The 17,856-nt window shown below is 35.9% G+C and overlaps 1 long non-coding RNA gene across 1 annotated transcript; it reads left to right on the top strand.

Annotated features, from left to right (window-relative positions):
* The first annotated feature begins 735 nt into the window (after positions 1-735).
* LOC141370279 (uncharacterized) lies at positions 736-17,274 on the top strand. The gene is made up of 4 exons (XR_012374185.1): positions 736-821; positions 897-1,047; positions 12,651-12,795; positions 17,155-17,274. It is a non-coding gene; the product is annotated as an uncharacterized lncRNA (long non-coding RNA).
* Positions 17,275-17,856: the final 582 nt, after the last annotated feature.

Here is a 17,856-nt window from a genome sequence, read left to right as displayed (position 1 = left end):
CGATCCCAGGATCTGGGATCATGATCTGAGCCAAACGCAGATGCCTAACGACTGAACCACCCAGGCGCCCCAAGTTACATACTAATCTTAATACTCCTGTTATATGCTCACTGGCCCCAGCTCTATAATCTAAGGAGACTTGGTTCCTCTTAGTGGAAGACTGTTTCTAGGAATTAAATCCAAGTGTTTGGCATGTACATTACTACTGGCGGTCATAGTTCACAGTCTCTCAGCAAAGAGAGCTACAAAATATAGAAAGCTAGAGATATTTATGTATATATCATTTTTATATATATATAATCTATTTGTAAAGCTATATAGATATAAAATCCATATTCATATACAAATATGTATGTTTATATAAATACACACAATAATGTACATACATATACCTGTAACTCTCAGTGTCTTGTATTCACTGTCCTGGTTCTTAAAGGGGCACTAAGATATAGCACAAGTCCCACTCAAATTTAAATTACAGCTGTCTCCCTCCTACTTTGAGTTCTTTGTGCCAAGGGTTGAGGGAGCAAGAGCAAGAGTCATCCTACTGGCAGGGGTCACTGGCTCTTGCCAGAAGATAGAGCTTCTGTTAGCTAAGGAGGGTGAGGAGTAATTCTTTGGCACCAATGAGAGCTATGTAAGCATCTCTTGGTATTCCCCTGCTCATTTTTTTTTTTTTTTTTGTAAGTTAAATGGAATAGTTCAAGAGCCTGAGAAGAGCTCTCAGTGTAGAGGGTCTGGATCACACCACCAAGGAAACTACTTAGGACAGCAAAATGCTGAGAGTGAAGGCAATCCAGAATAGAGAGTAGAGGGAGATGGTACGTACCAGTTGCAGCCCTGAGATCTTCTTGAGTCGTGTGGATTATAGTGTCTACCACTGACCTCCCTCTCAGACATTTTTCCCCAGGAAAAGAGGCCCGCCAGAATGCTGGACGGCATCAGCTGCACTGAGACCTTGCATGAAGAAGTGATAGACTGTACCAGACACTATGTTCTGCCCTAGAGATGCTTGATACAGGACCTGAAGGTTAATTTCCTGCTTTGGTGAGTACTGCTCACTCTTAGGCCTCAGCTATTAGTCCTCCCCAGGAACTGCCCTTGGCTGAAAGGAGCTATCTATTACCCTCCAAAGCCTGTCAAATGTATTATTTTTATTCTAAAATGTGAATGACACAAATTAATATATGAATACATTCTCCTCATTAAATGCAGTTACAAATAAGGTAATTAAGTTCCTTGAGCACTACCCTCATGCCGGTCACCTTTCCTCTCCATGAGAACTACTATTCTCAGATTGGGACTATCCTTCAAGACCTTTTTCTACACATGTGCAATTATTCCTGTTCTTATTAGTGACCAACGTAAAATTATACCTACATAAAGGGATTAGAGCCGACTTCAGGCATGGTTGGTAAGGTGAAATCTGTGTTCCTATTCTTTCATCCTTTTTGGATGCATTTTCTCATGTTTGACAGCATCTATCCTCAACTTTCTAGAGACGTACATTATGTTTGAGGCATTGTATTGATGCTCTAGCTTGCGTATTTTTCTCCCACTCTAAGGAATAATTATTATGGTAATTTCATAAGGATTTTTTGTAAACCCTGAGCAGTATACAATATATAACAGAGCTAACATTCCAGAAGTCTATAATAAGGGTGTAATTTCACAAATTACAAAAACATTTGAAATCACTACATTAATGTTAATTGCTTCTGATTATAAAAGACAGGATTACATTAACAAGTTAAAAAAGAAGTCACTTATAATCCAATGATTCTTTCATAATGTTTTAGATGTATGTAACAATAAGGAAAAAATCTCCTTTCTTTCTCCGGTATGATAGAGGTAACAATACCTTATTTATTTATGTATCTTATGTATCTGCTCACATATCAACACATTTTGTGTTTAATCTCAAAGCTAGAAAGACAACACCAGACACACAGACATATGCACATGCTAATTTTGTTTAGCTTTGTACCAGAACAATGGAATTTTGCAACCCGCTTTGTTATAAAGCATACATCATGAACAATCATTACGAGGCAGCATTTTTCATGTACGCCATTTCCACATGAATAGTGTTCATTCCATTGTATAAATGCATTAATCCCCCAAAACTGATGTCAATAATGTTTAAACTCGTTTTTGCACTTTTGATAGATGGAAAACAACAGTCATTTTAATTTCCCTTTTATAATGTTTATCTATTTTTATCAGATTTTTTTAGTCATTACAATTCAAATGTGTATTATTATTCTTTATCTACTGTCTAATTCTCTTCTAGGTAGTGGAGTTTATTTCTTGTATATTTTGTACTTTTTCTATATAGTCAAAGTATTAAACCTTTTTTTATTTACATACATTGTAAATGTTTCTCCCCATTTTCCCTTCTAACTTTGTTAACAGTGTCTTTAACCATTCACTGTTTTTCATGCTAATGTATCCAAATCTGTCCATCTCAGGCTTTATGGCTTTTGAGGTTTACATCAGAGCTAGCAAAGCTTCCCCTACTATAATATATACAGTTTCTGTTTGGGTCTGCTTTTAGTAATTTTTTGATAATGTGAAATATGCACAGAGTTTATCTTTTTTCCAAGGAAATGGACAACTGTACCAATCCAGTGACGTGAAAAGTAATTATTTTTCCTAATGATATAAAATGCTTTATCATGGGCGCCTGGGTGGCTCAGTTGGTTAAGCGACTGCCTTTGGCTCAGGTCATGATCCTGGAGTCCCAGGATCGAGTCCCACATTGGGCTCCCCGCTCAGCGGGGGGTCTGCTTCTCCCTCTGGCCCTCTTCCCTCTCGTGCTCTCTATCTCTCATTCTCTCTCTCTCTCAAATAAATAAAATCTTAAAAAAAATACTTTATCATATCCTAAAGTACCCTTCTATATCTTTTTTTGAAATATAAAACAGTAACACAGGGTCTCTGGGATTAATAATGGTATGATGGCAAAAACAAAAATTTTACAGTTGAAACACCTGCATCATGTGTTATCAGAGTGAATTCATAATTTGAACTAAATCTCTGTTTCCGCATCTTCAAAATGGGGATAATGGCTTCCTTCTAGGGTTGTCTTAAAGATTCAATGACATAAAAGTCAACTGAGTATGACGTGTGCTAGGAAATTAATTCCTGTGTCCCCTCTTCTTTCGTTTCATTCTTATCAACAGCTTTTATTAGGTCCTTGCAGGTAATATACTTCACTTTGGCTCATTCTAGTGCAACACTTGAGGTGCAAATAATACATACCAAAGTTTAGAAATTCTACGAGCCCCCACCTCCCAATTTAATTTTCCTTTGTTGTTGCCACTCCCTGAGGTAATTTTTATAGCACCTTATCTCTGAGGAATGACAAGAGCTTACCTCTAAGTGAATTTAAAGAGTGGATGACTGTTAGTTCAGCATACCTGTCACTTCATTCTGAAGTATAGTAGGCTTCTTAGCAGACTTTCACTGTAATAATATTCCATTTCTGCTAAGAAGTAAGTGTTCTACAAACTATTCTACTGAAAGTACTAGGAATCTCAATGTTCAAGATGCTGAAATAGAGTGGAAGTTTTCAGAGGAGTAAATGATGGCAAATATACAGCATTTCAATAATACCGATGGTGTTCATAATGGTATAGATAAGTTCTTAATAAGTAACAGGAAAAATTGTTATTAGACTTTCAATAATGGATGTAAGGTGGCTTTTAGTATTAAAAAACATAGAGAACACGAGATTACATATTCAAGAGGCAATTAAGACAGAAGGAAAACCAACAGTAGACATCTTTGTTCCACATTTTAAAGAAGTTAAAGTCAACATTTTATGAATTACCTGCTATTGCCAGGTACTGGGCCAGGCTCTACAAGTTATGTCTTAGAAAAAGTATGCTTTTACTGGATTTTTCTAGAAATACTATAAATGACAGTTTCATATTAGCTTCCAAGGCTTGGGAAAGCTTCGATGCAAGACAAAATATATGTGATGTAACTGAATATACAATGAAGCTAACAATTTTTAAAATTTTGATAATGGTATCATAGTTCTCTATTTTTTGAGATAAGATACTATAATATTTTGGATTTCTTTAAAGTAATTCAGTTTTCCCATGTGGATGGGAGTACAGATCAAACGAGACTGGGTTATTACTGAAGCAGCATAATGGGTATGAAGAAAAACCCTCTACTTTTGCAGGTATTTGAAAAATTCTATTAATAAGTTTTGTGTGTTTTGGTTTTTTTTTTTTTTTTACAGAGAAAGGAAGATTTGAGGGAGGGGCAGAGAGGGAGGTAGAGAGAGAGACAGAGAAAAAAATCTTAAGTAAGCTCCATGCTGAATGCAAAGCCCAATGTGAGGCTCAATCTCAGGACCCTTAGAGCATGACCTAAGCCAAAGTCAAGAGTCAGACTCTCAACCAACTGAGCCACCCTGGGGCCACTATAATAAAAAGCTTTTTAATGACATGTGATAATCAAATAAATCCACAAATATCAGTGGATGGAGCACCTACCATGACATAGTCCATATAGAAGAGCATTTCCCTGGTCTCATCAGATGAGTTCACTCTAATTCAGATTTTTTAGGTTCAAATCCCAAACCCTATCACTTACTAATATGTTTTATTAGCCAGGTCAGTTAGCCATTTTGTGCCTTGATTTTCTTATTTGTAAAAATCATTGTAAGAGTACTGTGACAATTAAGTCAGTTCATCCCATTTATTATGCAGCCATCAAAAGGAATGAGATCTTGCCATTTGCAATGACGTGGATGGAACTGAAGGGTGTTATGCTGAGTGAAATTAGTCAATCAGAGAAAGACATGTATCATATGACCTCACTGATACGAGGAATTCTTAATCTCAGGAAACAAACTGAGGGTTGCTGGAGTGGTGGGGGGTGGGAGGGATGGGGTGGCTGGGTGATAGACATTGGGGAGCGTATGTGCTATGGTGAGCGCTGTAAATTGTGCAAGACTGTTGAATCACAGATCTGTACCTCTGAAACAAATAATGCAATATATGTTAAGACAAAAAAAAGAAGCTAGCAGGAGGAGAAGAATGAAGGGGGGGAAATTGGAGGGGGAGATGAACCATGAGAGATGATGGACTCTGAGAAACAAACTGAGGGTTCTAGAGGGGAGGGGGTGGGGGGATGGATTAGCCTGGTGATGGGTATTAAAAGAGGGCACGTTCTGCGTGGAGCACTGGGTGTTCTGCACAAACAATGAATCATGGAACACTACATCAAAAACTAATGATGTAATGTGTGGTGATTAACATAACAATAAAAAATTTAAAGAAAAAAAAGAAGTACTTGGAACATTATAAATAATAAATACTTGTTTGCTATTTTTATTATATAGTGGGAATAGTTCTATTTGGTCTCCAGGTTCATCACTCCGGTAAGAAATGCCTACAGACTACTCCCTGGATTACTGGCCTTCCAACAGTAACAACTTACCTGTCTGTTAAATCTCATCTGGTTACTCAAGGTCTTGTTCTATTTAACAGGAAGAAGTAATATATCCCTAAGTTTATAGTTACTGAGTTATCAAGCTCAATTCTTGAAATATTGGCAAAAGATTAAAAGCACTTTAAACAGTTTGAGAAAAGAAAAACACTAATTTAAGCTCTTACATTGGCTAAATAAATTCTAAAAAAGGAAAACAAAATATATGATATAAACATAGATATGATTACTATACTCACTATGATACCATTATCAAAATTTTAAAAATTGTTAATATTATATATTCAGTTGCATCACATATATTTTGACTTGCATGGAAGCTTTCTCAAGCCTTGAAAACTAATATGAAATTATTATTTATAGTATTTCTGGTATTTCTGGAAAAATCTATTAAAGTATATTTTTTCTAAGACTGTAGAACTTGTAGAACCTGGCCCAGTAACCAAAAAACACAGAAATAATCTCAAAGGTCCCAAATAGTAATATTTCATGGCAAATAACTTATCAAAGAAAATACTTTATTACTTATTGATAAATATATCCCAACAGAATATATTAGGCTAGGCAGAAATTCTTTTTATAATTATAATAATAAAAGTCTAGACTTAAAATGTGATCAAATTTGTCAAATAATTTCAAATATGTCATTGTTAATAGTAAGCCTAATCATAAAAATCACTTTAAAAATCAGGAGAACAGGGACACCTGGGTGGCTCAGTCAGTTCAGCATCAGACTCCTGATTTCCACTCAGGTCATGATCTCAGGTTTGTGAGACAGAGCCCCTCGTTGGGCTCCACGCTCAGTGGAGAGTCTGCTTAAAGATTCTCTCCCTCTGCCCCTCCATGTCGTGTGTACACACGCACTCTTTCTCTCTCTCCCAAATAAAATCTTTAAAAAAATAAAAAATAAAAATCAGAACATATAAAGAAAGGATGAACCAAATCAAGGGGATGCACACTAAAAGTATAATGTGACATCCAAAATCAATAGTTAGGACTACCTTTAAATGAGTGCTTACAAACTCACATGGTTCAACTCTAAGTGGGCATGATGGTAACCTCAGGAATTAATAATCAAGGGGTAGAGATTGTGACAAACTGGATTTCAAATTACCTGGTGAGTCTAAACACATTCAAACTCACTTATTTTAAACGGAAGGAACCAGTAGATGGTTGGAAAAAGAATGCTCATTAAGTCACTTGGCAATCTATGTCTTAGACCAATATATTGATATAAAAGCAACCATTATCCATAGAATTCGGATGTTTCTTACAGAGGATAAAATATCTATATTGTTCCCATGGTGGATAATGAAACCACTCACATGAATCTCCTCCCTGCATTTTTTTTTTTTTTTTTTTTTTTTTGTATTTTAGCAGGTTCCTAATTGGTTTCTCTGCTTACAATTGCATGGGCTTCAAATCTCTCCCCAGTACAGCTCCAGGGTGCTATTTCTTAGAACCCACCTCTGATTGCACCAAGTCGCTTTAAATGCTGAGAACAGCCTAGAGAATGCTGCAAAAATGGTCTTGATCAATATGCTAGCTATTTCTCCAGCATTCCCTACACCTGTTCCCAACCTTTCAGTCATGGCGAAGCACTTATTCTGCAATTTTCCTAATGTCTCAGGCTCACACCTTGGGCTTCTCCACACTGTTCCCTTTCCCTTCCCTACCTGGTTCCATCCTACGTTATTCAAGCTCCAAGGCAAGAGCCTTGTCTTAGCTGAGATAGAAGTCACTCCTAAACAATCCCACCATTCCCTATTCTTACTTCTTCCAAGACCTTTATTAGGTTGTTTTATACTCACTTAAGATAACCAAGGGAAGATAACTTTTATGTCTCTTTTTATTTCCTATCTTTTGTTTCTGTGTTCTCAGTTTTATACACAATACCAGGCACAGAGCATATACTTAATTTATTTTTCTTGAATAAATGAATTCATTAATGATGTGGAGCACAAACCAAGTCTGCTGTATTCCATACCCTGTTCTCTTTTATTGAATTGTGCTAAACACAGAGTATGGTTCTCATTTTTACTTTGGGGCATAGATACCACATCTTAAAACTAAACAAGGAGGGACACCAGGGTGGCTCAGTTGGTTGACTGTCTGACTCTTGATCTCAGCTCAGGTCTTGAGCTCAGGGTTATGAGTTCAAGGCCCACGTTGGGCACCATATTGGGTGGGGAGCCTACTTAAAAAAAAATAGTAATAAAAATAAACTAACCAAGTACATACTCCAAAAGGAAGGAATTAATAATTCTACCTCATTGGAAACAAAACTACCACCAACAAATTGAATACTGATTTTCTGGATCTACAGAAATGCCAAATGTAAAAGGAAAAGGTTTTATGTAAGGATTTTACATAAGAACGATGCATGTGCACTGGCTTAGGTGTCTTCTAATTTTAAAAAACTCTCTATGATAAAATCTACTAAGTAAGAGATTTTCTCCTAACTCCAAAGGCAATGACATATTGTCATTTCACGGGTGTTTTATTGCATCTTCCCCACCCCCCGCCACAGTGAGCCTTGAGCTTCGTTATTCTATTTCCAAAGAAGTTTTTTTTCCCCCAGATTATTTTATATGCACCTTTCCATTATCACATGACAAACCCTAACAGTTTTTTTTTAACTCTTCAGAAGATACAAAAATATGTCTAATTAAGTCACTCACTGGCATTTTGGGTTGAATTCAGGAGCACCTCATATTTGTGATCAGGAAGGTGGCAGGATTGTGGGTGCTTACAGATGTCCATGCCCTCAGGGCCATCTCTGTTTAGTTCACCTTTGTATCTCCATGGAAACGATGTTTTTTTTTTTTTCTCCATTTCTAGAAAATAAATCATGGGGAACACTTATTGTGTTCCCATGGAGATCTGGAAGCGCATATTAATCTTCTCCATTTGACAATAGCCAAATATGAGATTCTCCCTCTCTTTTAAAAGGTAAATGAGCATCCATGAATTTTACAGAAATAAAAAAATCACTGGTAGGTTACAAATGAAAATAATGAACAGATAAAACAATTAAAGATGTGATTTTATACTAGAAAAAAGTTCGAAAAAAAAGGAAATCAGAGTCTACCTAAAAATCATCTGATTTAAAACACACACACACACACACATACACACACACACACACACACACACACACACACAGAACATCAAGTTGATATTTATAGGCCAGAAAATGGAAGAGAAGTTATCACGGAAACAGAAATAGAGAATTTATCTGAACTATTGAAAAGTAATAATTTACTCCTTATGAGACTAGTTCCAGAAAAGAAATATTCCTTTAGGGAATAAGGAATCAAACAGTTAACTTTGTAGTTATACACAAATTCAACACCTTTAATTTTTCTTTTCTTCTCTCACAACATATTTTATTTAACCCTCTAACCCCCACCTTCAAAACCTTGAGTGAAAGTTTCCAAGTTACTTGTTTAAAAGAGGCTCTTAAATTTACTCTATATATTGGCACAATTTCAGGTAATAGGAAGAGTCTTCGGGTGTTAAACAAAATAGATTCAGTAACTCATTTTATTATACACTGTAATTAACATCTATCAATTATCAGCCAATTTTTATGAAAGGCACTATAACCTTTAATTAAGGATCACCTCATTCTTACCTTCAGTTCAAAAAGAGCTGGCTCCACCCAGGCAGACAATATGAGGAGGGTTATGATGCAGTCATAGCAATTTAGGGAACCACATACACACCCTAGTCTGGTCTAACATGAGCATGCAACTCAGGTAGCAAAAACGAGAATTGGGCTCAGATGTTTTAAAGCTTAAAGGAAGTAAAATATTGGAAGAAGTGAACTGTGGAGGTATTGTACACAGTATGCCGGTATTACTGGTATATCAGTGTTCAGAAGACAAAGTAGAATGAAGGTATTACGATTCTTATCCTGTGTCCATTATGTATGTGTTTCCAAATTCTCAGTGTAAGTCCTAAGATTTTTGAGTGAACAAGCTCGTTTTACGTTTGGAGGCACAGTGGAATCAACCCCTCTGGAATCATAGGGACACCTGGTCTAATCAGCAATGCTAGAAAGTGGGAACGTTGCAGTGGATAATGGGAAAATAACCAAAAGATAGCCTCTCTGCTTCCCAGAGTTAGGCATTCTTTCCTCTAGGTTCCTAAAGCACCCTATGCTGATGTCTAGAGCTGCAGAAAACACACTGTATTATAATGATTTGCTTACTTCTTCCTTCAGGGACCCATGAACTCCTTGGTGGGAGTGACTTTATTGCATATTTGTAACAGCTAGCATAGTGGTAGACACAGGGTAGAGGGGAGCAGAAAGATTTAATGCTATTGAATAATACATTTTTAGAAGTCAAAATGTCCTTAGAATTTATTTAAGCTCCTTATTTTTTTCTAAGTGTGGATATAAAGAGATCGGAAGTGAAACTTTGAACCTGAAGCCACAGTTAATTCCAGAGGGGAATTTAGAAGCAAGACGCACCAAAAAAAAAAAAAAAAAGTTGTATTACCCTTCATTTTGTATTGATTAAACATTACCCCTTACACATATAATAATATTTTTCATTTTCCCAGGTACAAAGGCACACCAGTAGGATTCACATACATTCTAACATGATGGTGGACTGGTGGTTTAGGCAATGAAAAAACGCCTTTACACGCAGAGACTTCTAAATAAGGACTCATCCTAGAGAAACAGCACAGCAAACTGAATGTAGTAATAAAAGTGAAGTAAGGAGCTGTCAATCATCTACATTTGTTCCTCTTCCAGCCCTCCACGTATTTATGCCTTAGTTCTAGATGAAACATTGAGAAAAGTTTAAATAAATTTTTTACTTTTTGAAGATATAACAAATAAATTGTAATATTTACAATGTACAATCATGTAAGTTTTAACATATAGACAATATCCCTCCCCCAAAGTTTCTTCATTCATGTTCAATTATCATCATGATAATTGATGATAATCTCCCCTTTGTGCCAGGGAAACACTGATGTGCATATCACCAGTATAAATTAATTTGCATTTTCTAGAATTTTGATTGTTTGCAGTGTGAGAATTCCATACTAACAAAAGCAGACAGTATTTACTTTGGGGGGGTATTTTTCCAATCAACCCAATTATTTTTAGATTCCTCCATGTTATTTCTAGTATCAAGAGTTTGTTCCCTTTACTGTTCTGTTGTATTCCACAACGTGTTTTTTTTTTTTTTATCTAGTTGTTGATGAACATCTAAGGTGTTTCCAAGTTTTGGCAATCCAAATAAAATTGCTATGAACATTTGTGTATCAATCTTGGTCCAGACATATGCTATTTTCTTACTTTCATATCTAAAGGTGAAATGCTGCACCATATTAGTCATGTATATTTAACTTTTTAAGTAACTTCCAAACTTTTTTCCTCAGTGATCATACTATTTATTTATTTATTTATTTATTTATTTATTGAGAGAGAGAGAGAGAGAGAGAGAGAGAGAGAGAGAGAGGCAGAGGCAGAGTCTAGGAGAGAGCCCGATGTGCGACTCGATCCCAGGACCCTGGGATCATGAACTGAGCCGAAGGCAGACGCTTAACCATCTGAGCCACCCAGGTGCCCGTGATCATACTATTTTATATTCCCACCATCAATGTACAAGAATTCCAATTGCTACACATTCTTGCTAACACTTAATTATCAGCCTTATTTTTAGGCATTTTGATGGTTGTGAAATGTTAACTCCTTCCTTTTTTGGTCTGTTTCATACGTTCTGCCACTGATGTTTGGTACATACAGGTTTAAAATTGCTTTATCTTCTTGGAGAATGGACCCCTTAATCATAATGTAATGTCCCTCATTATCTCTGATCATGTTCCTCTTTCTGAAGGTTACATGTCTGATATAAATATACCTACCCTGGCATTATTTTATGTTTACATAGCTTATCTTTTTTCATCTTTATACCTGTCAACTATTTATGTCTTTATATTTGTTAGTTTTCCTACAGGCAACATAAACTTGGTCCATGCTTTTTTAAAGTCTAATTTCATAGTCTGCATCTTTACATGAGTGTATTTAGATTCTGTATTTAACATGAATATTAATATGGTTGATCAAAATTTACCATTTTCCTAGCAATTTTTTCCAATGTGTTTTTTTCTGCCTTCTTTTGAATTAATTGAGCATTTTTTAAGATTTAATTTATTTCCTCTATTGGCTTTTATTTATACCACTTTAAAAATTGTGTTTGGAGGCTAACCTATGGGTTTATAATGTGTATCTTTAATTAATATATTACTTTGCATAGAGTGTAAAAACCCTAAAAAAATATATTTCCAGTTCTACCTTTCCATTCTTTGTACTGTTATTGCCATATATCTTACGTTTGCATATATAATAAATACACAACACTTTGCTACTATTTTCCTTCAGAGAGTCCATGAATTTTTAGAGCAGTTAATAAGCCATTTCATCTCTCCCTGCATCTGAAAAGTACCCAACATGGCTTTGTTAGAAAGTGCCTTTCTAACACGTACCTGACGCATAGGAGGCACACAAATATATACTTGAATAAGTAAATTAATATATTCTTGCCTGAAAATATAATTTTTGTAGTTTTTGCAGAAAGAAGAAAAACCAGGAAATAATTCACAAGTCTATACATTACGTCAATTAAGAAAATGCTCACACAACAAGGAAGTACGGTTATCCAAACTTACAGGAGGGGTGGGAAGGGGTGGTGATGACAGAGAGACAGAAAGGGAGAATGGGAGACAGGCTATTTCAACTCCTACTAAATGATACACCAGAGTTAACATCTATCTAAGGAGCAGGTTTATATCCAAGTAAGCCTTATTAACAGAAAAAGCTTATTTTCAATTCTGGGTGTGTATATTTTCTCAGGATAACGTTTTTAATCTGGATGAGGGCTAACTGAAAGAAGGAAAGGAATCCAATCATATACTGTTGGTCTCTGACTGCCCATTTTGCATTTTAAAATTAATATAATACCAATTATTATTCTATCTTATTACTTCTGCCAAATATTTAAGTGCTCATAATGTTTCATTCAGCACAAAATATTGCTAGGTATTTTGTATATACTATGTCATGTGGGTCCTACTCAACGGCACTGCTTCTTACAATGAATAGCATTTCACATGACTTATAACATTTTGACAGTCATTGTCTCATTCAATCCTTTCAGTAATCCTGTGAAGGAAGTATGATAATTCCCATTTCATGGATTTGTAAATCTGAGGTTCAGAGGTTTTACTGGGCAGGTCATAGTCTTCATCAATGAACAAGCACTCCAAGACCAGATCTGATCTCTGCACCCTGCCGTCTCTGGGGTATGTATCATCCCAGTCATCCCTTGATGCCCTGTTGCCATTTTGCCCTTGACTCTTCCTGTTATTATCAGTCATGGAACAAATCAAAACAAAACCAATTTTTAACATAAAAAGACAGCATCCTATCTCCATATAATTAACGATATCTCAGTTTAGGTCTATTTGACTTACTATATGATGATATCCTTTTCTTTTGAATCTTGAGGAATTAAAAACTCCACAGAGAAGTCCATTTTTTCCTCCAAACCCAGATAGGACTTTGCACTGTTAAAGATAGGATTAAAAATGAGGAAGAGAAAAGTGAGGATGCTCATGCTCTAAGTGAATATACTCATTTGGCTATGGTTTATTAAAGAGTTTTTAAGACCATACTATCACCTAGTTAGTGACTCTAAGCAAACTGTGTGCAGTGAACATTAACATAAATGTTAATTATTAAAATCACTTAAATGTAATAAATATTTCATTTAATGAAGTGATAGGAACATAAAACATTAAGCTGAAGATTATTCTGTAGCACGTTCACTGACCATATGATCTAATTAAAGCATGTAAACTATCAGAGATGATCTAGCTCAGGATCATTTCAAATGAAGGTACTCTATCATTTCCTATCATTAGGAAATAGGGTTTGTGAATGACCTTGAATGTCACATACTGCAGATGATTCAGAAAGTATAGGTGTAGCCAGAAATCTTATATTTTGATAGAGAGGAACAGAGACTCATAACTCAAAATGTGTATAATACTGCCTTTAGCTACATTTGAACAACAATAAATAATGCCAAGTTTAGCAGAACTGTTTCTCATGATAATGCAATCATTTAAGACAGAAGAAATTGTCACTTCTAGAAGAGTTTGAACTCAGTTTGCATGGCTAAATCTAGATTGCTTCTCAAGGAATCTTAAAATAAAAGCTCTTCTGATAAAATACTGTTTTTACTGATTACCCTTATCCAATCATTGATTTTTAAAAATTTAAGTATTTGACTTCACCTTTGTATGTATAGAAACAAAAAGGTAAACTAATCTCTGAATTAACTTCACAGCAGAATGTGAGAACACACTTTCTTTGGCATTTCAAAAGAGCTCTCAGCGGTTTTGCAAATGTGTGTTTCCGTATTAGAAGTTTCAACTATCCTGAAAATATTTCCCAAAATCCAAATGATGAGTACACATCATTAAGAAAGCAACAGCATGGCTTACTCATGTGTCCTCTAATAAAGTACCTGATTCAGTAAGAGAATGGTTAAACAAAAGGAACCAGATAACACAGGTCTTTAATGGATGCACAACCTTAAAAACTGGCCATGATATTTATGTTCTAAAGCTCAAAGGACTTTGTAATGATTTTCTTCTTCATGAGTGAAAAATCCCTCCTTACCTATCTTACAAGGCCAGGGATGGCTTTGCCTTCAACCAGTTGCCCAAATGAGAACAGGGTGGGAAAAGGGGGACACAAAGGAAGATGTTGTTTGAGTGATAAATAGAGGAAGGGGACAGAGCCAGAGAAAGATGGAAAGCAAAAGAATGAGAGAAACTTCTAATACTTAGGCTCTAGGCAATTATTTGTGATGCCCTGTCCCCCATATAATATCAAACATCAAAATGTATTCACATCCTCACTAAATACTGTTTCTGTATATGACCATCTAAAACTGGAGTCTATTGCAACCAACTAGATGCAATTGCTATGCATTGCGTGCCTTCAATATGAATTTTAACTTTAAACGTACAATTGTCTTTTTGTATTTTGGAGCCAATAATTTTTAGATCTCCAGTATTTTCAGTCTCTTGAAAAGCCAATAGGACCAAAGAATTGTGACATTAGCCAAAGGAGAATGAGGCCCTGCTAAGCCCTAATTTCCCTATTGGCCACGAAGCTACCTATCTTTGAATTGCTCATCTTAGGGAAAATATTCAATGTTTTCCACTACTTGTCTTTGAAAGTTTTTAATGGAACTGAATGCAGCTATTGGGATATTGTCAAGGTATACATTCTTAGCACCTGTTTTAGGATACTAGGTGAGTTTAAGTTTTGATATTTTATTCAATTCTTTATAAGATAATGAAGGCATTCTTATTAATAATAATTGCCTAGTGAGTCCACCTTGACTTCCAGAGCTATCCTTACACGACTTGCTCGTTCCATATAATCCCTTCCATCTTCCAACTGAAATAAAAAGCACTGTTAAGGATAAGATTAAAAATGAGAAAGAGAAAAGTGAGGATCGATTTGGGAAATAACATAGTCCTCACGAATATTACAATAGTATAAGATTATGTGGCAGGGTCCATGGCCCTATTCTCAGAATGATTACCTTTGTTTTAAACACTAATAAGCTCTCCTAAATTTTAATTCCCCCTCTCCCAAATAAATGACAATTCTTCCATGTCTGTTAACTAAGCTGCCAATGGTTTACCAAAATGAAAAGTCAAGGATCATTTAGATATCCAAACTTGGTTTTATCTTTGACCTTCCCTGACCTCACCACCAGCTTCCCAGGATTCAATAGGCTCTTCATCTTCATTCTTTAAAGTCCTGACAGGGGATCCCCTCCTCAAACCTTTGGGTGGAGGCCCAGCTTTACTTCCTGATAAAGGCTGAACAAATAAATTCCTAATAATATACTACTTTTTGACAGGTAATAATACTTTCAGCTAGGGATCCCATGAACTTAAATGCCTTGAGGGGCCAGGCACGCATCACAAACATATAAAGGAATCTGGTATAAGACGGAGATCAGAAGAGCCTAAATTCCAAATTGTATCTATGTCTAAAAACATTATCACAGCCAAACAAAACTGCTGCCATCATTAATGTTCAGAACCTACAGTAACCCTGTATACACATTCATTACAGAATATCTTCTTATATGGTAATTATCTAGTAAATAAATAGATGGATACATTGATGGATCAGTACAGGGATGATAGAATGATTGAGTGAATGACTGGATTTAAACAGTTTTTTTTTTCCTGAGTATAGACACCCAAAATTAAACAGGTAAATTACATGTTTTGCCTTTCAGTGAAACCAATTCTGATTAGAAGTTTATTTCATTCCAATGCTGTTGACAGCACAATAAGCTTTTCACAGAAAAGCAAAAGAAAATCACCAAGTACCCTTTCCCAGAACTACTGCCTAAGCACGACTGGAAAACTTTTCAAACACCCTACATATTTCCACTGAGACCAAGGAACACATGAAAATATGGAGCTAAAGTGTTCACTGGGACCATCAGTCCAAATGTCTAATTCATAAAAAGAAAACTGAAGCCCAAAAAACAAATACTTTTCCATAAGCTATATAAATCTAACAGGATAAATACTAGATTCTCTGTCTCGGAGTCTTTCTAGAGCATCTCACTCTTCAAGGAAGAAGGATAATCTCCCATTGTAACGCATTTTCTCCCATTAGAAATGAGTTTCCTCAACAGTAGCATAAACACATCATATTTTAATTAGTACAAGGAATTATACCTATGTTAATTTGCTTGCCATGGAATCTTTGGAGGTGTTTGGAACTGATGTCAGTAATTTGAAAAGTGCTAGATTACATCATAACAGGCATTTATAAAAACTGTCAACTTTCATATTATGTAATTCCCATCCTAGCCATTGTTTAGATTATTTCATTAGTGGACCACAATGAACCACATATCCTTATATTCATGCCTTTATAAGCCACTCCAGACACTGACTCTGAGCCCTACCATAGGACTTGCATTGGCCAATGGTACAGTACCAAGCATGATACAAAAAAGGGACTGATAATCACTCTCTCACCAGGTCAGGTTGAACTCTCTGTCTCAGAGTCCAACCATGCTCTAAGCAAATCAAGGCCAAACCATGGTAGAAAGAGAAAGAAGCCACATGGCAGAGCACGGAGACACCAGACAAGCCAATGACCCCAGATTCCCAAATCCCCAGCAGAGCCCTGTTCTAGGACCTGATGCACAGTAACATGGGAAATAACAGTGTAGCTTTAACTCACTTTACGTTCCAGAGTGACACGTTATACAGCAATACTTATATACCAGTCAAAAACTGGGTAGAGGTATTAACTGGACAAAAGATCAAAGGCATGTAGAGTGGGGGCAGGTAAGAGAACAACCTAAAAATATGCCAAAAGATGACTGAAAGACACAGGTTAGCATTGTTAAAAGAACCTGTATCACATAAACACCAAGAAAACAGCAAAAACTATGGGCTCATCAGACAAAATAGAGGAAGACATGAAATTTTAACAACCTTAAAATCATGACTTTAATGATTTTTACATTAAATATAACAAAGATTGTAACAAAAACTTCTAATAACCTTCTAACAGTGCATCTTATTATCTCCGTTATACAGACAAGGAAATGGAAATCCAGAGGGATGAAGCAATTGGCCTCCGGTCTCTCGGGTGTTAGCGGACAAGATTCCAAGACACCACAGGTGACTGTATAAAGATTAGATAGCTTTCTTACTAGCTACTGGACAGATAAATGAAGGCACTTCTTCTAAATGAGTATTTCTCTTAGAAGACTGTACAACTTTTGTGAAAGTATCAATATACCGTCTGAAAGAAATATTAAGTTTGAGGGTCAGATTTAGATAATGTCATTATATTACTTTCATATTGGTACATTGTTAAAATTACTCTTTCTCTTTTTAAAATGTTAAACCCTTTTTCCTTTGTGATTCTTTATGAATAAATTTTTATTAAGATATTTTTAGAGCAATTTAACTTTCACAGGAAAATTGAGGGGAAAGTACAGAGATGTGTCAAAGTCCCCTGCCCCCACACATGCATAGCCTCCCCCATTATCAACATCCCCCAAAGTGAGACATTTGTTAGAAGCAATGAACCCACACTGACACATCATAACCACTCAGAGTCCATAGTTGACATTATAGTTCACTCTTGGTGGTGTGTATTCTATGGGCTTGGGACAAATGTATAATGACATATACCCATTATTGTGGTATCATACATAGTATTTTAGCTGCTCTAAAATCCCTCTGTGCCCTAGCTCTTCATCTTGCCCAGCCCTCACCCCTCATCATATTGTG

Source organism: Callorhinus ursinus, unplaced genomic scaffold (genome assembly GCF_003265705.2).
Source record: "Callorhinus ursinus isolate GAN/ISIS: 27379988/994484 unplaced genomic scaffold, GSC_fseal_2.0 scaffold30, whole genome shotgun sequence".
Lineage (NCBI taxonomy): Eukaryota > Metazoa > Chordata > Mammalia > Carnivora > Otariidae > Callorhinus > Callorhinus ursinus.
Note: the sequence above shows the minus strand (reverse complement) of the source record. Positions and strands in the feature narration are given on the sequence as shown.